The 26,991-nt window shown below is 29.8% G+C and overlaps 1 pseudogene across 1 annotated transcript in view; it reads left to right on the top strand.

Annotated features, from left to right (window-relative positions):
- The window catches only part of LOC143229001 (MAP kinase-activating death domain protein-like), a 101,203-nt pseudogene extending 74,212 nt beyond the window's left edge, over positions 1-26,991 (top strand). Inside the window, exons 17-33 of the transcript XR_013015600.1 lie at positions 1,924-1,989; positions 2,663-2,777; positions 3,748-3,931; positions 4,393-4,602; positions 4,920-4,995; positions 7,734-7,909; positions 8,594-8,758; positions 9,283-9,436; positions 9,705-9,825; positions 10,993-11,209; positions 11,626-11,733; positions 12,089-12,254; positions 13,940-14,012; positions 14,789-14,895; positions 21,442-21,514; positions 22,070-22,116; positions 23,936-26,991. The product of XR_013015600.1 is annotated as an MAP kinase-activating death domain protein-like (transcript). The remainder of the gene's footprint in view (positions 1-1,923; positions 1,990-2,662; positions 2,778-3,747; positions 3,932-4,392; positions 4,603-4,919; positions 4,996-7,733; positions 7,910-8,593; positions 8,759-9,282; positions 9,437-9,704; positions 9,826-10,992; positions 11,210-11,625; positions 11,734-12,088; positions 12,255-13,939; positions 14,013-14,788; positions 14,896-21,441; positions 21,515-22,069; positions 22,117-23,935) is intronic.

The following is a 26,991-nucleotide window of genomic DNA, read 5'->3' as shown; positions in this document are numbered from 1 at the left end:
TCTGCGTAACTGATGTTTATTTTGTTTTCCCTGAAAATTATTTTTAGAAATTACTGTATGAAATTAATAATGAAGTTTATATATATATATATATATACACACTTTATTTTGTATTTGCTTTCACAATTTCTGTCATGCCATTTTTATTTTTCTGTTGTGTACTATGTTTTGTACATAAGTACTTGTTTACATGTCACACGGTATACTTTATTACCTTAATAATATTTAATTTCTCTTGAAGTTATTGTAATTCTCATGCTTAAAATTCTACTGTACATTTGTAATAATTTTTTCATTTGTTTCTAATAAAACAGTTACAGTTTTTGAAAGCAAGTACCTTTTGTTTTGGTCTCACTTTTGTTTAAAACTTTTTCAGTTTACCCACTAAAATAACATCTGAATTCATTGTGTGTTCAGTTTGACCTTTTCATTCAAACATTCACCTGCAAGCTCATAACATCTCATTTTCTTAACCTTTTTTCCCGAAATTTTGATACAAATTTCCATTTAATATTAATTAGCCAATATGTATATGTTTGCTTCCCTCTTGTTTTTGATAATGTAAAAATCATGATTATAAATAATCAATCATGAAGAAATTACATTATAATTATATTAATTATGCATCTTATGAAACAGTTGTATTAACAAACCTCTGTGGATTTATGTCAGTAATCCAGTATAAAAGTTCAAGGGTAAATCCAGGATTTTTTTAGAGCAAACTAAATGATATCATAGAGTTTAGAGGGGGTTTTGCAGAAACTGGAGTTTTTGAAATTTTAAATATCTCTGTGTCCAATTCCAAACACTTTCTAATAAGTTTTTCCAAACACTCTCATTTGCATGTTATCAATAAGTAATCCAAATTGACAATTTCTGCTTCCAATGAGAACATATTTTTCTTTACTTGTTTAGTGGTGTTAGAACTAAGATCTTGAAGCAATCTCCAAAATTAAGTACTACTTACTGATAGATTAGAGAAGTGGGTGGAATGTTTGATAGTTGTAATGGTGAAAAGGACTCCTTCAAAGACTTGTGATAGGTTTTAAGTTAATCATTATATTTTGGAAGAAAAGATCATTTGTGGCTATATTTAACATTTTACACATTAGAAGTGGTTCACACCTGGTTCCATAAAGGAATATGAGCATAACTGGTCCCAGAAAATAAATATACTGTTTCTACCACTTCTATTTTATTGTTCTGTTGAGGGGACAGATATCTTGAATTTCCTCTTTTGGGTATATTTTAAATTATTCATTATTTTAGAACAGTGTTTGGACCAATTGCTATTAAAAGCTAGTCAAAGAAACAATGTGCCCATTTTTTTTTTATTTGGACATCTAATAATTCTTAAGAACTAGTAGATTATGATAAATTTTGTAAGTTATATATTGCTTTCTATTTTTAATCTAAAATAAATAATGCATATAAATATATATATATATATATTATTCATTGAAATAACTGTCTCTTTGAATGTAAACTTTTAAATTTATATTATCAGACTTTATGTTTATTTTGGGGACTTTGTGAAGTCTGCAAAATTTTGTTGTTATGCTTAACCAAGTGTGCTTTTCACGTGTGTTTACACTAGTATTTTTCTAATTGATAAAAAGGATTGTTTTTCTTTAGCCTTGTTATTTTATCCATTTTGTATTGTATATGTTGTAACTGAATGTATGCATAATTTACTACACATATGTTATATAGGTGTCAAAAACTTAGTTGTACATTTTATTGTTTTTATTTATTTAATTTTGTACTTGTAGTATGTGTATGTTATGCAAGCTACATGAAACACAGATGTTTCTGATTACAAATATCAAACATCGACATAATTACACTGTATTTAAAATTGTTTTCTTTTGAAAGTATAAGGAAAGTTTTTTGTATTTACTAAATTGCTTTGTTTTACTGCAGGTGGGCAAAGAGGTCAGTCTATCAGAGCCAGGGAACGAAGTCAACCATTTGGGCCTTTCCCAAAAGGTAAGAAATGTCATTATTTTGCTTAAATTCAAAGGTATTATTTATCATTTAAATTAACTGAACATAAAGTTATCCAAGAATAAATTATCACTTACATGGGATCTGTTAATTTTAAGATAAAATAATACTGCTTATAAGTTACAATACAAGAGCTCAATGTGATGGATTGTTTAACTCAGCGTTTAATTATCTCTTGTTTTCAAAGTCCATCAGGGCATTAGTGATACATTTAGAGACTTACAGTGCTAAAACCCAGGGTTCATTTCCCTACAGTGAACAAAGCATATAGATAGCCCAATGTGGATTTGCTTTAAAAACAAAACAAAACAATAGTTTTCAAGTGTATTAATTCTTCTTTCTCTGTGTTTTTTTAACTTAGATGTTAGTTTAATGTTTATCTATCATTTAAGCCTATGTTTACTTTTGTATGTTTTTAGTGTGAACTTATTATACATTGCTGTATTTTGAGATCATAGGATATTTTGTGTCCATTAACCAAGTTTCTTTTAAAAAAAGCTTCTCTTAGAAATTATTAATTACCAGCAATGTGTGAATATGGGTATTAAACATTTTTGTGCTGTCTAAATTTTTTTTCTCATTTATGCACAGGTAATTGACACACATGTACACAAGTTTTCATTAATAAAAGTAAAACTTGCATATTTACCAACAGGACGCAAAGCCTTAGTGGAAAGAACACATCTAATTAAGCACAGTACTAACCAACAAAAAAGACAACAAGAAATGGAACATCTTCAGAATGTGGAAGCTCATAGTACAACCCACAGGTGGAGTATTTTATATTTTTTATCTTTTAAAAGTTCAAATTATTTTTGGTTATAGTCTTAGTGCTAATTTTTGAACTTATGTATGAATTTGAGAAACTGAACACATTTTTAATTTGAATTAAATTACAAGAACAGTTGTTTAGGAATCAAATTTAATAATAGTTTTTTATGTGTTACTGCTGCATATATAATAAAGCACGTACCTGTAGTTAGCACACTTTAAGTTTTTTAAGTGTTAAAAAATAGATCATTTGGTGCCACCAGCTCAGGGAGTGTTGGTAAATAGTGTGTTTATAGATTAGCTTACTTGTTGTTTAGGCTTAAACCAATTTTTTAAACAAATTTATGCTGTTTAAATTAATCAATTTTAAGGAAGAATTTTCATAAATAATGTGGTATATCACAAAGTTCCAAAACTATTTTTTCACACATTAAATCCAGTAGTAATATAAAATAACTGACCAATTACCCATTGTGTAATAACTCGTGTATGATTTCGAATTTGTGCTTAAACATTCAGTATCATTCAGTGCAGAAAGAGAAACTTTGTTTATAAGTTTGTGAGGTCTGGTATGGCCATATGGTTAAGGCACTCGACTTGTAATCTGAGGGTCGCAGGTTCAAATCTCCATCACACCAAACATGCTTGTCGTTTCAGCCATAGGGGCATTATAAGGTGATGTTCAATCCCACTATTCATTGGTAAAAGAGTAGCCCAAAAGTTAGCAGTGAGTGGATGGTGATGACTAGCTGCCTTCCTTTTAGTGTTACTCTGTTAAATTAAGGATGGCTAGTGCAGATAGCCCTCATGCAGCTTTGTGGGAAATTCACAAAAACAAACATAAGCTTGTGATTAGGAAGCTTATGTTTAGTAAAGAGAAATAACTTAATAACAATAATTGAGTTTTGTGTTTGCAATAGGTGTATGTTTCTATTCAAAAATAGATTGTAGGACTTTTGTATTTCACAGTGAAAATCAGCAATTTCTCAATGAAGTAATTAATGCTGTATATGATGGAGAGGGTGTGGGTTGGCTGAAACTAAACAGGATCAAGAGGTTAATGGAGGATGAAAATTATAGAAATCAGGTTGTTTGTGCTCTCAACAAAACTGTCAATAGAAAAACTGGACCTGATGATCGTATAGAAGATGTGGTAAGTGTTTGTATCTCACCTACCTAAATGATTAGGTATGATGTTCAATACCTCATTACAGAATGAAAATCACCTGCTAAATGTAATTCCTAGTTGTTGCATAGCATTTCTGTGGAGGTTAACCATTTAAGAATAGTGTTAGAATATCTTTACAGTTGTTAGAAATTCTTGAAAATATTAAAGCAATACAATTTTTTAAATAAGAATAACTGATGTTAAATGTGAATTAAAAATATAAGAACCTGCAAAAAAATACAAAACTTATTTTATCACTTACAAAATCAAAACAATTAAATTGATATGATTGAAAGCAAAAGACATTTATAGAAGCAATCTTTTGATTTATTGTATTACAAAAACACTATTCTGTTGAATTAATATGTCATAAGGTATTTGATTTTTTTATCTCAACTGTTAAGTGTCAAATGAGATAAAGAGAACTTTTATGTCTCCTATTTAAGTGTCTGCCAAAGTCAGTATGGAAAGGCATGATCAAATTACTGCTTACTGTGGTATCTGGACTAGAATACACATATGCAAATAATGGACTCGGTGGTATGGCCAGTGCCTTTCAAGCCCTAGAGATAGCACACACTCATTATTGGGCTCAAGATCCAACAGAAGAACAGCACTTAGATACGAGCACCACAGCATCTGCTTCTCTATCTCAGGTAATCATATTCTATTGAAACAACAACTATTTTGGGTTAAATATATGTTTACTTTTCATATCTTGAGCCTGCAGTTCTTACTTTTAATTCTAATTCCTGATACTTTTTTAAGAGAACAATCAATGAAAGAATTCATAATTTTTACTTATTTTTTAACATTTCATCCCCCTTCACTCACATAGATATATATACATATGTTGATTTCATTCACTAAAGTTACTTAACATAAATAAAATCTCTGTCATTTATACAGTTGCATGCCAAGTTGTTTTACAATTAGTACTATATAACTGAGATAGTGGTATACATTTATTCAGGGAAGTACCCCATTCGGTAGTGGAGAGAACCTGTACAGACAGTGTATGGAATCAGGGAAACTAGACCAGACAGGAGGTAAATAGCACACAATTATTTGTTACTAGAATTTAAAACTTCACTGAGACTTGGTATTATTGAGATTGAATATTATTGTTATTCTACATGCAGTGTACTACAAGTGTAAAACAAAACTTGTCCTTAAAAAACTACCATACTGTAACTAAATGTGACAATTCATTATGAAACCATCATTTGTTACCTTTCAAAGTGATTTCTATGTTTATTATAATATTTAAAGGTTTCTGATTTCATCTTTTTGATAAAAATATTTGTTAAAGAACTTCTCTCAATTTATAAACACAAAGTAACATTTGCAGGATAGATTTTAGGCAATACAAAATACAGTAATCAACATAAAAGCATACTAAATGTTGTGTACAGTTTCATGTAAAAATTTGTTGTTTTACTTGTTTAAATGAGGAAACAATGAAGCGTAAGTACATTTACTTCCATTGGGATCTACAATAGGTCTTTGCACTTGTTAAAAGTGATAATAATAGATACTATAATAATGTTATGAAACATTAGGAATGTCAAATATGAAAAATGGAGACAGTTCCTGCAGCTAACAGTTACTAGTAAAACTCACATTACCTGTTGTACTCTGTTTAATAGAAAAGTAGTTTTCAGTTTTGATCAAAACCAAGAACATTTCCTTTACGTAACTGTTTTTTTCTTCACAGCCTGATTTAGTGATGAATACATGGCTTGTGTTTTAGTTTTTCTGTCATGGTATTGTAATGTATTTGTTTTGCTTGACATTATTTTACTGGCCTAGTGACATACTGTTAATAGCTTGTTAGATGATATTGAAAGTTATGATGAAAAAGCACAGGTAACACATACACAGAAATAGATAGTTGAGTTATCACAAGTAAATAGTCAGTTTGCTTTTAATGGAATACGTTCTTATAGAAAGTACAGAACAAAAGCAAATAGGTTCTGTTTGCTGTAAAGAGTACAGTAAATTTTTTTTATACTGTTATAAGGTTATTCATGTAGTATTCTGAAATTTTGTACCTGATGTCCCATTTCAATTCCCACAATTGATCAAAGGTGTTTGATTGCTGCTTAATTTCCTCAATTTTTATATGAACTCTTATAACATTAGTACTTGGATTTTCAGGTCATTATTATGAGTGTCCATCAGTCTTCTTTTACTTCCATATATAGTTCACAACATTTGCCGTACACTTGGAATCATTGTCTTGCTGGCAGATGAATCATTATTCATCAGGTCTTGATTCTGAGTAAAAGATATTGTGAATATGAATCTTAATGCACATGTAAGCAATTAGGATACCGTTAGTTCTGTGTAGATTACCAAGCCATTGTCTGAGATGCATCCTGCATTTGTACTGGTCTTCTCAGCATGCTTTGCTGTAGATGTCAACATTTTACTCTGATACTGTTCTACTCTCTACCTGTAGACAGAATGTCATTGATTGTTGATAAACAATTTAAACTTGGATTCATCCACAAAGAGAACCCTCCTCTAGCTTTGTCTCTCATATTGTTTTAAACCTGATGTATATTTGTTTCAACCATTGCATTTGGTTATTTTTCTGAGCCAGTGATTTTTGAGCAGCAACACATGCACTCATCTTCTTCATACTAAGGTGTATTATAATGGTCTGGAGGTAGCATTCACACCTGCTACATCACTGGCAAGATCTTTGGCGGACATTCAGTACTAGGTCTGTGTATTTTGACATTTCTGACCTAAGATCTGCACTATTTTAAGAATTATTATGGATGTCTGTACTTTCATAGGTGATTTGTTGCTGTTGCACCATCTGATTCGTTTATAAAAACCCAGTCACATTGTAAACTATCAACATGTGACTTTACTACAGTGCAGCTCTTTTTCATACAATAGAGGGAAATATAGCTCATAATATTTGCATTTTGTATGAATCTTATTTTTATTTTCAGTATTGTGTGTGTACTTGTGTACAGATATATAAAGCTGCTAATTAGTTTATTGGTATCAAACATTATAGACCAAGACTATAAAGATAAATTTTGATTCCTTGTTTAATTAGGAAACTTTCATTGTGGAATAGAACATTATTAATCTTAACTTTACAGTTTCTTACATTTTTGTTGAAATTTTAAATTTCATTCTTGCATATATTATAGTTTTTATATCATTTTTAAATATGACATAAATGCACCGTTCAGGCCCATAGAGGGAGTCTAATTTGTCAGATTGAAAGCCAGTGCATGTTGTCCAAAGTACAATCAGCATCCAAAGCATGCTACTGCTACATGGGTTCTGGGAGAATGCAATTATTTCTAGTGAAAAAAAAATGGTAATGCTTCATCAGAAGAGAGTAGAGTAGGTAACAAAAATAAGCAATTTCACTATAACTATATAAGCATAATTGTTTTAACATCACAAAACAGGAGTTCTAACACCACCCCTTGTATATGTGTATGGCATTATATCACCTATATCTGTTTAATTGGTGATTTACTTGAATTGTCTTTTATAAATTTATCATTACATTGTGTATATATATATACTTCTGAATTGATGGCCAGGCATGGCTTAATGGTTAGTTTACTAGATTGTGATGAGGGTTCATGTTCTGTTGCCACAAAAATACACTCTAACCTCTTGGGCCGTGGGTTTGCTATAAGAGTTATCATAATAACCCACTATTCAACTAGAGCATCAAAAGTTAATGGTTAATGTTTAATGTTGAATCATAGTACCTTTTGTTCTGAATATGACCCATGTTTTCTAGGATCTGAACTAAGTCCCCATCAACACAAGGATTCATCAATCTCACCAGACTTTCAGGTAAATGTAACAGTTTCACCAGAGAGTTCTGAACTTGAAGAAACAACTGATTCACTTCGTACTTTCATTACTACTAAACGAAACCTGTTGTTTTCAAAGATGACAAGTCTTGAAATGGAGGTAAAAAAGGCATCAATGAATGCTGTGGAGTAATCATTTTATATTTCACCCTATCTGAGAAATAATAGCCAAAACACTGGCTGATAATTGCTTTATTCTTTTAAAAAATAACTAATGCATATGCATTCTAAATAAATACATTTTTCAATCTTTATTTCATGTTTCATTATAACTAAGAGTGTATGACCAAAGTATTAAATTTATTTATTTTCAACATTAAATATTTTTGTGCATACATAAATTATGATGTAGTAAGATATTTAGTTTTAACTTAAAAAACAGTATTTGTAACATGCATCAAAAAATTTGAGAAATTAACGTGTTTAAAGTTGTGTGTGGAGAATCTGATTTACCCATTGATATGAAACATTTCTATGTTTTTAGTGTAGTCATTAATGAATGATAACTATGCTTATAGGAAACAGTCATCATCATTATCTAACTTAGTCCATAACTAAATTGAAAATAATTCTTGAAAAATATTCATCTACATTTTAAGTCTAATTGGACTTTACCTAACAATCTTAGACAAAGAGGAAAGAAAATAGAAAATTTTCCCTGAACATTAATGATGTATTTGAATGTTTTTTCTTATTTTTTATGCTATATTTTTATCTTGTATACTAGTTTTTTTAAATATAACGAATTATTCAGACTTTTTTTGTAAATAAATGCTGTGAACAGCAAGCTTCTGAAGGAGTGATTGGTGGATCCGATACAGCAGCAGCTAGTTCTAATGCCAGTGAATCTGGAAGCTTAACTACCAATCCAACATTTTGTCGGACTTCTTTGGCTGACCACAATACATACAGATCCACAGCTTCAGACAGTGAAGTTGAATCAGGGAATGTAAGAAAAGTTTGTATAAAACAATAATAACCTAATCAAGTGATCTATATGTATGTTTAAGAAGACTGAAACAATGATACTTCATTGTTGAAGTATGTGTATGTTTTGATTTTTTATGTACTTAATTTTATGTTTGTTTAACTTTGTGTTATTGAAGTGGTTTTATCAGTTTCTGTATAAAACCACTGCCATACTTTTTTAAGTGTTAGTTTCTTTTGGTAGATTGGCAAACAAGGATTGTTTGTTTCTAAATCTTGCAGTTGTTACTCTTTTCAAATCATGAATGAGTCCATAATCATACACTTTTTTTTATTAAATGAATTTTATTAATAAAGAAATTCTTTTACTGATAAATTATGATTTTGGTTATGTTAATAGGTTAAATATTGCTTTACATTCATAATATACAATAAACTTAATTACTTTAAAATTTATTCAAACATCATATTAGCACAATTAATGTCAATTTAAATGTTTATTTCAAAGTACAAGATATAAAATAAATTTATATAATGTTTTATCAGTTCCCTGTTACACGAGAAAAACGAACCCCTAGTGTTTGGAGCAGTAAAAGTAGCCTGAGTATGGGTCTCCAGTATCACAGAGGTAGCATTGTGAGCACCTCATCCAATCCTGAACATGAAGCTGTAAGGAGATACTTGTATGAAGGTTTAATTGGTAAGATAAAGATAAGCTTCTTTGTTTAATCATTAGTTCTTAACTTAAAGATGTTCTTAAATGTTTTCACGTAATTAATTTTATAAATTTTGAAAAGCCAGCAACATGATATTGTTTAAAAAAATTGACAAAATAAGTTAATAAGACTTATGAACATGCTTATAATTACATATCTCATTAGAAGAAATGATATATTTATTTTAATAGAATTGAGGTTTTCAGAATTATTAATATATCATTCTAACTTCTAGTTCAATAAATTACATAGGAAAAGAACGTCCTTCACTTTGGGACAAAATGCAGTTTTGGGAGTATGCCTTTCTTGATGCTGTGGTGCAAGAAAGAGATATGGTTGGAATGGATCAAGGCCCCGGAGAGTTAATGGAAAAGTAAGGGCGACGTTCTTCTATTATAAGTAACAAATGTTTTTATGCAAACACACTTTCCTATTATGTGTGGTGTTTTTTGTTTTTTTTATAAAAAAACATTTACTGAAATTTATTAAAATACAATAACAATATTTAGTTAGTAGGTGTGATTAACTTATTATACTTCAACAATTTTGTTGTTAAAGGTTTAGATTGTTTATGCTATTAACACTCTAACTCATATTAAAAAAATCCATTCATAGTATAATCAGTTCTCAACTAAGACAAGAAAGAAAATTTAAAAGAATACTTGTTAACCCTCTATTGAATATTTTATGAAAATACAATGGCAAGTTTTTCTTTGTATTTATTACTTAAATAATTCTGTTTAGCATAAAAAACACCTTTTTTTAAAGCATGTTTGGGTAAGCTATAAATGGATATGTTATCTTGAAGTAACATTGTTCAGCTGAGGAACCAGCAGAAATAATTCCATGGCTTATTTAGACTGTCATCTGTAACTAAGAACATTCAGCAACAGAAATGAAGTACTTGTATGTGTATTAGGCAACAAAATTAGATTTGCTACCTGTACATTACAGTATGCAGTAGAGGGTTAATCAGTGTTATTTTTATATTCTTTGACATTATGATATAATTAGTGGTATCTACCATTTCATTCATTGATAAAATGTTTCAGTAGTTAAGGTTCATACCTTTAATGATGTTGGTAACCCTACCTTTATGTGTTCAATATGGTCTTGAAAGTGAACATTGTTAGTAAAATGTTACTGTAAAAGTACTTACTGTGAACACTTTTTATATTTGTATTATATTGTAATTTTTATGATCATATATTAGATATCCTTTTATATTATTCTAATTTTACTATTTGTAAGTTAATTTGTTTTCTAAAAGAACTAATATTCATTTCACTGATTACACTTTTTATGATATTTTGAAGGGATGTAAAATTAACTCACCAATCACAGTTGTGACTCATAGACTATGCAAAATTTTAGATACACATAGCATTTATATTATTTAAGATTTATTACATTAAAAAACTTAGTGACCTAAACAGAGTTACACTGTTGATATAAAGTTTAACTTATCATAGTTCTCCACGTTGGAATAAAACCTGAATTTAAATTGTTTGTTGAGAGGAAATATGATATACAATATTAGGTACAAATCACTATCTACAATGGACCAGAAGAGGTTAGAACACGAAGAAGACCGTCTTCTGTCAACATTACTATACAATCTGGTGGCTTATATGGTGATGACTAATGTCAATAAAAATGACATAAAAAGAAAAGTCCGACGGCTGCTGGGAAAGAGCCATATTGGACTTATATACAGTGCTGAAGTTAATGAGCTTCTTGACCATATCGATACACTTGCAAGTATCATTTTATAGGCTAAATGTATAACAATTATTGTTTCATGTGGAGATATCTTGTAACCGTTTTTATTAATGTAACATAAATAATGTATAAGTAAACAGTTATTGATCCATACTGATAAGTTACAACATTTAGCTAAGAGTATTATATCAGTTGCTTCATATACAAGTTCTGTTATCATGAAATATTTGGTTGTTTTGTTTATACATGTTATATATTTCTTAGATGCGAACATGTGTGTAGTCAAATTATGATTTTTAAAGTAGTTATATGCACTAATGATTCATTCTAGCATAGTGTGTTTTTTTTAGTATAGTGTGGTACACAATTTGAATTTATTTGAAGATGCATTGTACAACTATAGAATAAAAACACAAGTTAAAAGTGTGCTAGTAAGTTTTCTTTTTTCCAGAACGGTAACGATATTGATCTGAAGCCACTCAGTAGTCGTCACATCTTTCGTAGATCCTTCACGGTTCATTCTGGAATGGATGCATCTGGTGAAATGCTCTTTATGGAGGTGAGGATCTCAGTAAACATTATAACCATACAGTTAATTAACTTCAGAATTTTGAATAATAGGAAAATATCTATAATTTAAAAATATAATTTTAATTTCAAACACTGATGCCAGAATTGAGAAGAAGGCATCCAGAGCTCACTATTTGGTACATCATACATCTTATACGAGGTGGTGAAAATATATGTTATTCAAATGTGATTTTATATATTTAGCAGATGTATGTCTTCTGTAATCCCTATATAAAACAACATTTAATGCAGTCAAAAATTAACAAGAGTTTAGCTATAGATTGAATAAATTGTATTTGAACGGGTAAGTTATACTTTATCAATTTCTCTGTTATATTTTTAAGGTACGAGATGATGGTATTGTTCTTCGAGATGTGACTGGTACTGTCAAAAAAACGCTGGTGGTATGAACGACTGGTAAATATGACTTACAGTCCAAAAAATAAAGTTCTTTGCTTGTGGAGAAGAGATGGAGGTCAGACTCAACTCCATAAGTATTACACTAAAAAAGTAGGTTTTATCATTTCTTTAACTTGATGGTTTAATTACAAAGATTTAAATTTTTCTATAGTGAAAGCTGATTACATTTTTCAGCATATAAATGAATTAGATTTAAAATATCATATTTGTTTTGTTTTAGGCCCTAGCATGGCCAAGTAGGTTAAGGAGTTCAACTCGTAATCCAAGGGTCACGGGTTCGAATCCCAGTCGCACCAAACATGCTCACCCTTTCAGCCATGGGGGTGTTATAATGTGACAGTCAATCCCACTATTCATTGGTAAAAGAGTAGCCCAAGAGTTGGCAGTGGGTGGTGATGACTAGCTGCCTTCCCTCTAGTCTTACACTTCTAAATTAGGGATGGCTAGTGCAGATAGCCCTTGAGTAGATTTGTGCAAAATTCAAAACAAAACAAAAAAACAAATTGTTTTTTTAAGAAAATAAACTATAATGTTTTGTTACAAAAATGATTCAAATATAAATAAGAGCTCACCATTAGTTCATCAAAAATAGCATTATTTGTTTTTTATATCCTTGTAATTTATGTTAAATCATTTAAAAACATGTTGATCAAGCAGAGTAAGAAATTTAAAAATATCTTCAGACTTCTTATTCTTAAGAATTAGTAATAGTAAAGTATGCTCATTGAACATTACATTCCATTGGAAAAAATACCAATTTTTAATTAGGAAAAACATCTGGAAGCCTAAATAAATTAAAGACACAATCCATAATAAAGCTGTGAAAATCCAAATTCAGTTTCATGTAAATGTTAATTGTCGAGAATGTGCAAGAACTTGTACTGCACATGCCAATGTTGTCATTATTTTTACTACCCATGGTGTGATATTCAACAATAAGTAAAATTAAAGGTTTCAGACAAACCAATAATGGATCTGTAGTGTTGTTAGAACAAGTCTTTGGTTTTATTTTAATTGTCTAGTCTCTTTTCAAAGATTTGTAAAAGAACTGAAAAATATAAGAAAAGTCATTCATAGGTTATTTGGTTCAGAAAGGTCACATTTAACAGAAATATTAAATGGTAATATGTAAATTTTCATAGTACTTTATAGTGATTCTAATACATTTTAATGTAATTATAATCAAGAATTTGAAGTTAATATTGTTGTGTTAGGGCTTACTTTCAAATATTAGAAAAATGAATTACATATTTTTGTTTCAAGATTTATGATCATAAATAACATCTCAGTTTTATAATTATTCTATAGGAAATATTAACATTACTGGGTCATGTTGCTCTAAGAGAGAAATGATGAGTTTTACATTTCATGAATGGTATGCAGGGATAGGTTAAACTTAATATATTCACTTGTTTTGAGTGTAGTTTGATAAATGCATAATATAATTTCTTAATATTTGTTTTTTCCAACTCTGTACATGTCTTAAATGTGTTAATTTTTATCTGAAGCATTTCCTAAAAACACATGTGTATATAGATTTTAATCATTTTTAAGGAAAAGTGTATTTATTTTTCTAACAGTTTAATCTTAAACATGGATTACATAATATTGAAGGACTAAAAATTAACTGTAATGTTATGTATTTACTTTTTTATGTGGTTAAAGAAGTATTTAGAAACTGAATAAAAAACTTAATACTCTTGTGTGTAAACACCTGATGGTTGTAGATGGGTGTTCTGATACTCCTATCTGTTGTTGTTGTTGTTTTAAAACAGTGTCGAGATTTGTATTATTGTGTGAAAGAAGCTATGGAAAGAGCTGCAGTTAGAAGTGGTGGAGTACTGCCTGGTAGGAAAATATTTGATAAATTTATATAAGTACACAGATTTAATTGTACATGTATATATAACACATTCCATAACACAATTACTTTAACCATGTTAGTTCTTACACTGAAGTCCTTACTTTAACTATTAAAGGGCATTTCAGTCAAATACTGCTTAAAGCATGATGTTTATTGTAGTATATATATATATTTATATTAACATCCTTAACATTTGAGATAAAATAACCACTTAGAAGGTTATTTCTTTTAAAATTATTCATTATTGTGTTGCACAGAATGTTGTGTTTTTTGTCACATTGTTAATACTTATTTCTGTTTTCTTATTTATAAATTATTAAACACAATTATATATTGTGTGGTGTGTTTTTATTCTAAAAATAGACACATTTATTGCATTGTCTGTATATTTCTATACACATGTCAGAGATCTCATTGTGTCTTGTATTGCATAATATAGAAAAATAGATATACTTTCATGCAGTACAAAACACTGCAATGATTGATAAATTAAACACATTGTGCAGTGTTTAATGTTGTTACAACTACAGGTATTTCCTTTATAAGGAACGTTCACAGATGTGACAGTTTCAACAATGTAAGTAGTCTGATCTCAGTAGTCTTAGTGTCACATCACCTCTTAATAATAATAGTATGACAGTGAAAGCATAATGATGAAACATTTATATACATATCTTCTGTTTTCTTTCAGTGTTTCAAAATATCTTTACACTTTCTTACTTACTTCTAAAAGATACATAATTATTATTAAACATAACAGGAACAGAACTTGGAGGTGAATTTCCTGTTCAAGACATGAGAACTGGAGAAGGGGGGTTGCTACAAGTGTGTATGGAAGGTATTGGACTGCTTTTTGCTAACAGCAAGGTAAACTTTTTCATCATATATTCTTTAACTTGTTACTGTGTGTTTAGAATTACAGAAGTTTTAAGGTAAACGATTTGCTTTTTATGTAAGGAGTTTTGCTTTAAACCTTGCATGTGTAATAAGAAAGTTAATTTATTTTTTCCACAGTACAGTGTTTCAGAAAATTAAGATGTACAGAAAAAAACTATTTTATTAAAATATAAAAGTGATGTAGCCATGTGGAAAAGAAAATTTGTCATTATATAAACTTTGTAATATGCTCAGTATTTTTTTTACTATGTCAGTAAATTGTTTTTCTCTGAAATATATTTAAGGAGAAGATATTTGTTTTTAAAGGTTTTTAAAAATATAGCACTTAAGAGCATCTGTTTCTTGTTATAATATTTTAACTGTATTTTTCATGTTATTGCTTTTCATGTCCATACTGAGGACCTTCTCAAAACTTACCTCTTGCTTGCTTGTCCCTTCAGTGGTGACATGACAGCTCAAATCTGTTAACCAATTGGTTTATTGGTCAATAAATGTTAATTCTTGGTATTGTGTGACTGATGCCATGCCCTCTGCATCGTACAAAATGCATTATGTCACGCTATATGTACCTGTGGTATGTTGGAATTCCCATTACCTTCTAGTTCATTTTTAAAATTCATTGGACCCGTTATTTTAAGGTTTTAACTTTTCTTCACAGTATGTACTTGTACTTCTGCATGTATATCTCAATTTGTCTTTCTCTCCCTCTCTTTCTGTATGTCTCTTCTAGAGATATGGCTTTATCTGATACTTAAATATCCTTAACCTATCTCTGATGCCTCAAGCAGTAGCAAGCGAAGGGGCTTTTGAGATGGTCCTAAGTCATGAGATTAATATGGTCGTAAGTGTAATTATCCTCTGTCATTTCTGTTATAATAAAAATTGTGTTCCTGTTTTCTTCTTTCTCTCCATCTTCCTGCTCACTTCCACACTGAAGGAATTTGAGGTACAGAGTCTTTTATTCTTGCTGTTTAGAACTGAAGCTTAGAATTTGTCTTCCCACTGTTACAGTAGTGGTGCACCCCTTTTTTAGTTAGATATATGAGGTGCCTACATTTACTTATAAAGAAATAAAAGAAGACAGTGGTATCTACAAAACTAAACAATATTAGAGAGAAAAAAATTGTATTTCTCACCAGAATATAACAAAGCAGTGCAGTGGTTGGCCTTAGTCACGCATGATTTTGTTATTTGAGTTTATATATATAATATATATTGTACCATGATTTGATTGATGTGTTACTGACCATCTCCAAAAGTGTCCTCTTGCACTGCTATGGCATGTTCTGCTTTACACTTAGTTCTTTATTGTCCCTGCATGTTTTTATCATATATCCCACCTTTAAACATTTATTAAACACTGAGCAATGCATGTTTCTTTTGTTTTCATCATAAAACAGTGATTTGAAGCAGCACATTTTATTTCATCTAGTTTCCTTAATGCTATTTTTTTATGGTAAATATATAAAGTTTTCTTGATTTGATTAGCTAACGTAGATGCTTGAATATAGAACATGTAAATTCAGTCATGTTTTAAAATTGTTTGTGTGTATATATATATATAAGAATTGATTTTGCATTCATAAATATTAGTAACTATGCTCATAATTGCAAAGCCGAGAAAGAAGATTTGAGATGTTTTCAAGCACTTACCTAAGATTGTCAGCTTCTAGTCTATTTATTAATTACTACTATTTTAAATATTAGCTCTAGCATTAGTATTTCTACACAAGATGAAACTGAAGTTAATTCATCAATAGACAATTTAGAGGAGTTCAAACACTTACATGTTAGGTATATGTGTCTCAATACAACCATTACTGTACATTCACATAAGACTTGTGATTTATTAAAAGATTTCCAGTTAGACATTATTAGTGATAATATTCAGAAAGAGTCACAGCACATTTTGAAAGTGAGTGTTGATCCATCTAGGTCTTCTCATCCACTAACCTAAAAAATAAAATAAAATTCAAAGCAAGCTCATTGTTTTAATCCTTAATCTGTCCTTGTATGATAACCTTTCTGTCCCAGGTATCATTCCAGCAGCCCTCCTGCAAACCCTTTCCAACAATTCAAGGTCCAAAATGTTACTTATAATTAAAATTGTGACAATCCACATGCATTTCCTTGTTTTTCTTATAATTAAAAGCTATTTGTTATTTATTTATCCAACTCACCAAGTAATTTACCCTCTCATAAAACCATAACAATCTCCTCACAAACAGCAACACCCAAAACTTTAATGTCATCAACAAATTTAAATAAGCTATTGATCATTTTTTCATCTATGTCACTGTAAATCAAAAAGAGTAAATGTACTACCTGACACCAGTTTCCAAGGTACCTCACTTATGACATTAATCCAGTTTGACTAAATTTTGTTCATATCAACTCTTTGCTTTCTTCCATTTAGCCAGTTTTCTATCCAATGAGCTACTCAATCTGCCACACTTATGGAGATAACTTTTTAAACAAGCCTTTTATGTGGTACCTTGCCAGTCGCCTTTTGCAAATCCAGATACACCACATTGTAAGAAGTAACCTCTTCAGAGAATGTCAAAAAATTAGTAAGGCAAGATTTTCCTCTCGCAAAACCATGCAGCTATCCAACAAAATTTTTACCATTGCTAAATGACTTTGTAAAGCATCTTTCATCATGATTTTTAAAAACGTTTCCCACCACTGATGGGACAGTTTTTATCACCTCCCTTGAAAAGAAGAGTAACATTAATCAATTTACAACTTTCTGGCACCTGTCTGCTGTTCAAGGACTTAGAAAAAAGTAATAGCAAGTGACTTATGTACCAATTCTTAACCTCATTTAAAACCCTTGGATAAATATTATCTGATCCAGGACCTCTATCATTCCTTTAAAATTCTCAGTTTTTTTTTGTAACAAGCTTAGAATTAATCTGAACATCTTATTTTCAGGAATATGTGTTAAACCTTTATTAGTAAAAACTGAAGAAAATGTAGAATTTAATACCTCAACCATCCTGTGATCATCAGATATTAGCCATCTGGTACCATCCTCTAAACATAACAGTTTTATTTTGAAAAAATCATTATTTATTTTTACATTTTCAGCCAACATGCTATCATATAGTTTTTTGATTTCCTAATTTCCTATGTGATCAACTCTCTTGATCTTCCCTAACCCTCCAAGTCTCATCATTGTAGTGAATTTACACTTATAGTTATGATGCTTTATATATTTTTATTTTGTTTTTCATATTCTTTGTGTGCTAATCTGATTTCTTACTTACGGCTACCATTTTATATCTATAAGTGTTTGCAAAACATAGTAACAAGTAGCTTACATATCCAGAGATGCCAACCATTATGATTTGCGCGTAATCATTATGATTTTGGTGTATACATTACAACTATACACTCATACAGACAAATATTACGACTTGTTGCAACTCCCAAATTATTTTATTGGCTTATACAATAAAGTGATAAATTGTTCCCCCAGGGCTTGAAAGGGGTGAAAAAAACAATTTCTAGTGAGATACAAATAAATTTTGATAATAAATAAAAGACATAGTTCAAATGGCTACTTGCAATAATCATGTTTGTGCTTAAAATAATAAAAAGTATTTGTATCTTTGACGTCTACCAATAGTTTGAGTGCGGTGCTTCTCCATACTGGGTGCATGGAGGAATCCATAGTTACATCATCAATGCTTGTCAGCCAATCAGCACTCGCGTAAATGGGTATTTCTTGTTTTCTAAGCGACATAGAAACACCAATGCGATTGTTCACAAGATGGAAAAAAAGAGGCCTCGTTCACCAGATTGTCTTGTTTTTGGCAAATCTAAAAGGACTAAAACTGTGAATCAAAAATTTAGGAAAGAGTCTAGTGCAAAATATCCGGTCATTGCATCAAAAGTCAGTGACAGTCATGCGTTTTGTACAGTTTGTCATATCGATTTTTCTGTGGTGCATGGCGGGATAAACGATTGTTCCAGACATACAAAATTGGCATCTCACCAACAAAAGGCTGAGGCAAAGACAAAAATTATGCAGATAACGACATTTATGAGTAAGAATTCAAAATATGAAAAAGAATTTCAAAAGAATTTTTTTTTAATTTATTTATTAAATACACAAAACAGAGTCATAAATGAGCAATCTATAGCAGTAATAAATAATAATAGTTATAATAATAAACAGCTTAGAGACATTGGTCAGGCCTAGTAGCCACAAATGATAAAGGGCTCTGTCTGCAATCATTATGCTCAGTCATTTGAAATAGTTAGCATCTCTTCCAATCTAATTGTTAACCCCTTTCAAACTTTAAATAATGATTGAAGAAGTATTATCTGGACTTTATAACTTTTTAAACTTTTCAACGTTTTCTTAACAAATTTAGAATTAATGTGATCATCTTCTTCAATTTTGTTTCCATTTAGCAACTGTTCAATATGAGGAAAATTAACACTGAGATTAAGAACTCTTTTATATCCATAAAAACTTAAGAAAAACCATATGTCATTTATAAAATTTATACCTGTACATTAAATTGATACTTAATATTTCATATCTATCAAATCAAACATCTAGTTGAAAATCCCCTAAAGCTGTACCTAGAACCTTATTTGAGAAGTACTCTTCTGTTTTTAATATATTGATTTGCAGGAATTATTGTGGATTTAGTTTTCAAATATATTCAAGGATCCTAATATTCAAATTCAATAAGAGAAAAGCAAAAGTGTGTTATTTTGCTACACTGTGTCTAATTTATTTTGTAAAGGCTTTCACAGATAACTGTTGTACACCATAGAGCACAGATAATGCATACATTTTCTCTTTATCTTATCATTTTATGTTTATAGCTATGTTTTGCTTATATCGTGATGGTCTTTCAGATATACATCTAGTTTTACTCTTGGTATATTTATGATATCTGTGACCCAAACTTTTTTTCTAGAATGAGTATCATAACAATTATATTTAATTATCAGTAGTATTTTTACACAGCCATTGTTATGTCACACAAGCTTCATAATAGCTTCATTGTTAGACCATACAAACTACATACTAGCTCCACAGTTTGTTCACACAAACTATGTAATAGATTAATTGTTAGGTTGTACAAACTACATAATGGCTTCATTGTTAAGTTGTAAAAATTACAATTGCTTCATTGTTGTGCCATACAAACTACATACTAACTCCACTGTTTGTTCACACAAACTATACAATATATTCATTGTTAGGTCGTACTACTACATACTAGCTCCACGGTTTGTTCACTCAAACTACATAATAGGTTCATTGTTAGGTCGTACAAACTACATAATAGTCCATTGTTAAATCATACAAACTGCATATTAACTTCATTGTTAGGTCATACAAACTGCATACTTTGTGTAGAGATTCTTTGTTTTTTTTTAGGGTGTAGAAATGTTTGCTCAGAACTATAGATTTTATTTTTTGTAGTTTGTTTTATATATTCCTTTTATATTGTTTTCTTTACAATATGTAAGTGCTTATTTTGCTCAGTTTTTAGTCATGTGAATGGATTTTTTAAAGACACCTGGTATTTTCAGTTTTAATATGTTTAAAGCTTTTTTTAAAATAAAATATGACTCAAAAGTTTCATTGAGCAATTAAAACGTGTTCTTTATTAACAAAACATTGGGCCCGGCATGGCCAGGTGGTTAAGGCACTCGACTTGTAATCCGAGGGTTGCGGGTTTGAATTCCCATCACACCAAACATGCTTGCCCTCTCAGCCATGGAGGCATTATAATGTGACGGTCAATCCCACTATTCATTGGTAAAAGAGTAGCCCAAGAGATGGCGGTGGGTGGTGATGACTAGCTGCCTTCCCTCTACTTTTACACTGCTAAATTAGGGATTTCTAGTGGAGATAGCCCTTGTGTAGCTTTGCTTGAAATTGAAAACAAACAAAACATTGATGCTGATAAACAAAAATTTGAATTAGTTTTAATATAAATTTTGCATATAATTTGAACAGCTGTATTTTGGATTTAAATTTTTTTTATTTTCAGATTTTTTTTCAAAGGAGACATGACTTTTATATACTGTTTTAATTTTGATTCTAAACTATAACATAAGAATGTATATCTGTTACTTTTTATTAGATCTGTGTTAACACTAAAAGATAATTTTATCCTTTTTTCTTATACACAAGCACATACATATATAAGTGTATATGTGATTAGTTTCATATAAATTTTGTATATTATGAACATGATAACAATTGTTTTATATGTTATTTTGTCTCAGATCTGCTCAGCGTTCTTATAAAGATGCTATGTGAGACTCAAAGTTTATTTTTCATTAATACCTGTGTACAGATTTAGAATGCAGTATTTCTGAAACCCTTGCATCTTTTAGAACATAAATACTGTATCTGCATTATTTGATGTTCCATTTGTAACCCTTATAAAGTGTCACTAATCTACACAGCAGGCAAAGTAAAATGTAAATTTTATTTTGGAAACCCCTGTTACATCAATATTTACTTTTTTCTTCCAGTTCTTTGTCAGACTTGAAAACATCAGAAAATGCTTTACTCAGAAAGGTGGTATATTCATCTTAGAAGAATTCAGTGAGTTTAATACACCATTTCCTATTGTTTAAAACCTATAATTTCACGTACGGTTCAAAAAGTTTTATTTCATAAATAAAGCTGCATTGTATTAAGATTGTAAATAATATCATTAAATACAATAAACGAGAACTTTCCAGTTAAAAATACTACATTTTTGTTTATAAATATATATATGTATGCATTTTAATTTGTTTATGATAAATGAGATTGGGTATGTTCATTTGTAAGCATAACACAAGCCTGCAGCAGATGCTTATTAAGAGCAGTTCTTATAGTAAGAGAACAGAGGTCAACTAGCTAAAGTTAAAACACTGACACAGCTATTATTAAACTACAAGTTTGCTTTGGGTATGGGTTTGTTTCATGATGCTTTTAAAACAAACACTTCTCATAAAGTTATTTTTGTCATGTGTTTTGAAGATGAGAATTTTACTCAGCTCTTTCTATACTGTTTTGCAAGTGAGAAGTAGATTTTAACAGTTAGAAATCCATAAACTTGAGCGGTATTTGTTACAATGAACACTTACTGTCAATGTACATTTCTGTTTATAGATCGCAAGACCCGACAGATCATACATCGCTGGTACAAGTCGCAGATGGTGTGTAGTTTTTCACTTATCAAGAGTGAATTGCCATTACAGTACTTATAAAAAAACATACTTAAAACATCTGTTACATACATTAATAATAAAAAAACAGCTGTTTTTTTAGTAAATATGTTGCTAGTGCCTTGGTGAACAAAATAAGATTAATTAGTTGAGCTGTATGTTGTATATGAAAGTTTCTGTTTAAGTTTTGAAATTTGTTTTTGTAATTCACTTTTTCACTCAACATTAATTTATACATACTTATAATTTCAAAAAACTTTTAATGTATATGTACTATATTAAAGGATTAGTATAAACATTCATTACTTTATCTCACTGTAGTGCTTTTGTTAGTGAATGTTTTTTGTGTTTGTGTGTTTTCACAATTTATAATTCTTGTTATTTTTCCTTGTGATGTGTTTGCAATGTTTCTTATTTAGGAACAATTCATACATTTGACTTAACATCATTTTAATTCACCTTACTGTATAAACAGCTCTCATTCATTCTTCAGACTTTGCTTATATCTAAATAAGGCTGAGTGTTACTTTTATGTTTTGAAGACAAATAGACCAAACTGACTCAAGTTGAGCCCTTTTATTCAAGTCTAAATGGTCATGACTTTCTTTTCCAACTTTCAAGTTAACTGTGTATAGTGTTCCTTGTTTGAGTTGTATGTGTATAGTGTTCCTTGTTTGAGTTGTATGTGTATTGAGTTCCTTGTTTGAGTTGTATGTGTCCCACTTCGTAATTTAATTAAAATTATTACTTATGATTTAATATTTACTCTTCTAAGTATCACTAGTAATCACACATCTTTGACTTCATGTATCCTTCCTCCTGTTTATAATATGCAACATCCATGCCACTTAGTACTGCTAATGGTTGTAACGACTTTGATTCAAGAGGTGAATTTCGGATTAACCCTACAATGTATTTATGGAAATTCAAAGTTTCAAACTGGTTTATATGTAAATTTCATTATCGTTAATCATGTGTATAGATATAATTGATTAACTGAAGCAGTGTGTCATACTTTTCTTTTCATATTTAAATTGTCTCTCACGTAATAAAGGCCTCAAGCATAAACATAAAAGTCCAAACTTTACAAACACATCATAAAGTTAGCCCAAAAGTTTATTTTGTTGAGTTTTTCATATGATTAAAATGTGGTTCTCAGAATACCAGAATATTTATGTCTGTATTGTATTGCACTGAGATTATATTCTGCAATTACGCTGATTTTAGTTTCAACATACCTTGATAATTTCTAATTTGTTGACTGACCAAAATTGACAGTGTATAAAGTAAACAATTTTTGTCAAGTATTGTAGTAATGCTTTCACTTCTTTGTAGTTATTTGCTCTACATCTTTATGTGCAATCAGATTGTCTCTTATTTGTTTTTCTTTATTACTACTGTATAGTTAGTATTTTCAAATGCCAGATGTGACCTAGTAGTTAGCATGACAGAGAGTGGACCTGAGAGTTCATTGTTCCTGTCCTGTTGATGCAATAAAAAACATTTTCCTCCACATGTTTGAGCCACAAATGATTATAAGAACATTGATCAAATCCTTCTGATTGATTTTCTATTGGAGTAACCTCAGAATTTACATCTTCCCTACTGTCTAAAATTTTAAAACTAGGATGACTTTGTATAGATAACTCATGTATACATCTGTACTTATCCTAAACAAAACTAAAAAAAAAAAACAACTACTGTTGTGTTTAGATTCTGTTTATGTGAGTTGATATTTTGTAAAACCTAGTAAAACAAACAAATCTTTCTTTTAATAAGTTTTTACACATTATATACGTTCTCTTATCAGGCCGATCAGATATGCTATGCAGTTCTCTGTGTGTTCTCCTACATGGCTGCAGGTAGTGAGCAGCGAAAACATCGACTGAAAGCACCCATTGAAATTCGCAGGGCCCGTACCACTCCATCAAGTCCTGTTGTGTGGCAGCGAAAGTAATTTGTTCCTAACCCCTTCTATTAATAGTGCCACAGTAATTTTTTTTCCTTCATTAATCGGCTAACACAAACCGATGAGTTTATAATACAAATGATGATGTAGATTGTGCCTTGAATGTGAGTTGGCAAAAACATATGGCAAACAGTGGTGGAAAAGACATCAGTCACAATTGTTTATAGTAAGAGTTTTCTTTTAAAATATTTTATAACTTAGACTATTTATATTGTTTTGTGATAAACTTTGTAGTTTTGAAAATGTGTTTAATATACATTGGCAATTGTACATCACTGTGTTAAGTAAATGTTAAAATTTCATTACATGTAACTATCTATTCAAATAATTGAAATACCCATTGAACTGAAAGCAAAATCCATATTAATTTATTTTAATGGAAAAAAATTGAAAATTAGACATAGAAACTAGTGAGGCACCCAGTAAGTTCTGTTACAAGATATTTATATCTTAAGACACATATAATTTGTTTGATTATATTGTGTGAGCTGTTACATGTTCTCTTCAAATTCCTATTTGTGACTTGTAAGGTACACAAACATACATAAGTATACTCAAATATTTTCAGAGATAAAAATTCAGTTTTAATTTAAATGTTTCACCTCAATTTCTGACATAGACACTATCACATTATGTTTAGTTAACTAACTATGATTATTTTGTAAATGAAAAAAAAAAATCCAGATTAGATAAAAATTTTAGGTATAAAAATTCTGGTATGATTAGTATCAATCACAGTTGATTTAAATTCAGTCTTTTGTAGAAAAGAATCATTTATTTGTCAAGAAAGTTGGATTATTGATCACTTTCCCATGGTCTTAATTTCGTGTATCCAGTATAAATAAAAGTTTAGTGGTTCTAAGTTGTTATAATTCATGTCAGGAAACTGTTAACAAAATAATTTAGTAAATTAATTCGTCCTATGCCTGAATTACATACGTATCTTTGTGAGAAACTCTGATGTTAAGGAATTATTCTAAGTAGACTAATATAAGATATAATTATTAAATTTATGCAGTGTTTTCACATCTTATGTAATTATACTGAATGGCTGGATTTCCATTTGTGGTGTAAGTACACATGACAAAATCAAAATCAACTTTAGGTGGCTCTTGAAGTAATTGCCTTTCTGAAACACTTGAAGTGATGAACTTTATTTTATACTCAAAGGTAAAAAATAAAATCTCTGATTTTGAATAAAAATTCTTATTTTTACATTTAGTGAAAGTTTTTAAAATCAGTACTTCATCTTTTAATGAGAATAAATCCACCTAAAAAATTAAATCATTGTTAGTTTAAAAATTAAAATTTCTTGTATTTGAATGAAAATGAAATCTTAACATTTCCACTGAAAAATGAGTTATGTTTTCATTAAAAATTGTTATGTGTTAACTGTAAATATTTGGGTTTTTCAAGATATCTTCAGCAGATTCAACAACCTGGACAATAACATTTTTTTTTTAAATGTTCATGTATGATAATGTAGTTGTTCCAGTGATGTACTAACAAACAGCTTACAGTTATTAATGCAAGCGTTTAAGCACCAAAACAGTGCTGTGAGCAGTTTGTACCACATTCTTTGGTTATAAATTGCTTTATACTTTCCAGATCTTGCATAATGACCCTGATGTTTAATCTTCTAGAAAGTCTAGTCCATCTACTTTTTGCTGTCACATGTGCAGGCAGGAAGAAGTAAGAGTCATGTACTGACTCCAAGAATTTCTTATGAAATAGTTTAGTACCCTTATGCAAATTTCAGTGATACCAGATTTGTCTTTTATTGTACATAGTTACATTCAAAGTCTGACAGGCCTACATGGGCCTATGTTGGTGCGACATAATAATGTCTTTTAAGTCATTAGTTTGAAGACAGAATTCTTGTCTGTTAAGTTTATTAACTGATACTGAAAAAAAATCAAACTATACTCCTGGGGTATAACTATGCAGACTTAATAGTTGTTCCCATCTGTAGAATTTAGAAATATTTAGCCTTTGAATGACCTTAGTAAGTTCTGTTGTTTAGTAGTAGAATACACTTACCATTAATCTTCTGTAATCAGGTGATTGTATTTTCTGCTTAAAAGGATGCAGCCTCTTTCAACTTAGAATTGTGGTAAAGGTGAATATTTCTTAAGCTGATAACTGACTGGATCTTTTGACTCTTAGGTGTTTCGTGTGTGCTTCATAGGTTGTTATAAAACAATAAAGTAATTTACTTTGAATTTTCTTGTAATTTTCTTTTTTTATGGAGATTGGTTTGATTTCGAATTTTGTTCACATGTTACAAAGTATAAAAACCTTGAATTTTATCTTTTTCCATGATACTTTTTGTAAATGTTTTTAAGTGTTTCATATCATTGTGAATAGAAAGGCTTACACATAAAAGAAAGGTCACCAGTTTTTTTTTATTAATTTAATTCTAAGGTACTTGTGTATATTTTCGGTTATTTTTTATAAAACCAATTTGTTTGTTGTGAGAATAAATGAGTCATAGGAAGACAATGAGAAGTAAGTTTGCATAAGCTGTGTCTTCAGAAATGGTTTATTGTTTTATCTGTTGTATTAAACTGTTACCATATATAACTCAACTCTTTTGTTGTATGTTAAGTGAAAATGAGAATTTAAATTGATATGGTGATTTTCAAATGTCAACATAGAATGAGTTGATCCAGAACACTTTTCTGTCTGCTTACTGTGTTTAGATGTGCTGTTAAATTGTTACCTTATAAAGCAACATTCATGCGTAAAATCCATGTTACGAAGTTTTCGATTATAATTTGCTACAATTTTATTTGCATTGTACATTGAAAGTTGTACTATCCAGAATATCTTATTGAAGGCTGTGGCCTAGTTATTAAACAACGAAGATGTTCAGTTTCATTGTGTGTATAAAATAT

Source organism: Tachypleus tridentatus, chromosome 10, assembly GCF_004210375.1.
Source record: "Tachypleus tridentatus isolate NWPU-2018 chromosome 10, ASM421037v1, whole genome shotgun sequence".
Lineage (NCBI taxonomy): Eukaryota > Metazoa > Arthropoda > Merostomata > Xiphosura > Limulidae > Tachypleus > Tachypleus tridentatus.
This window is presented reverse-complemented; position numbering and strand designations above follow the sequence as displayed.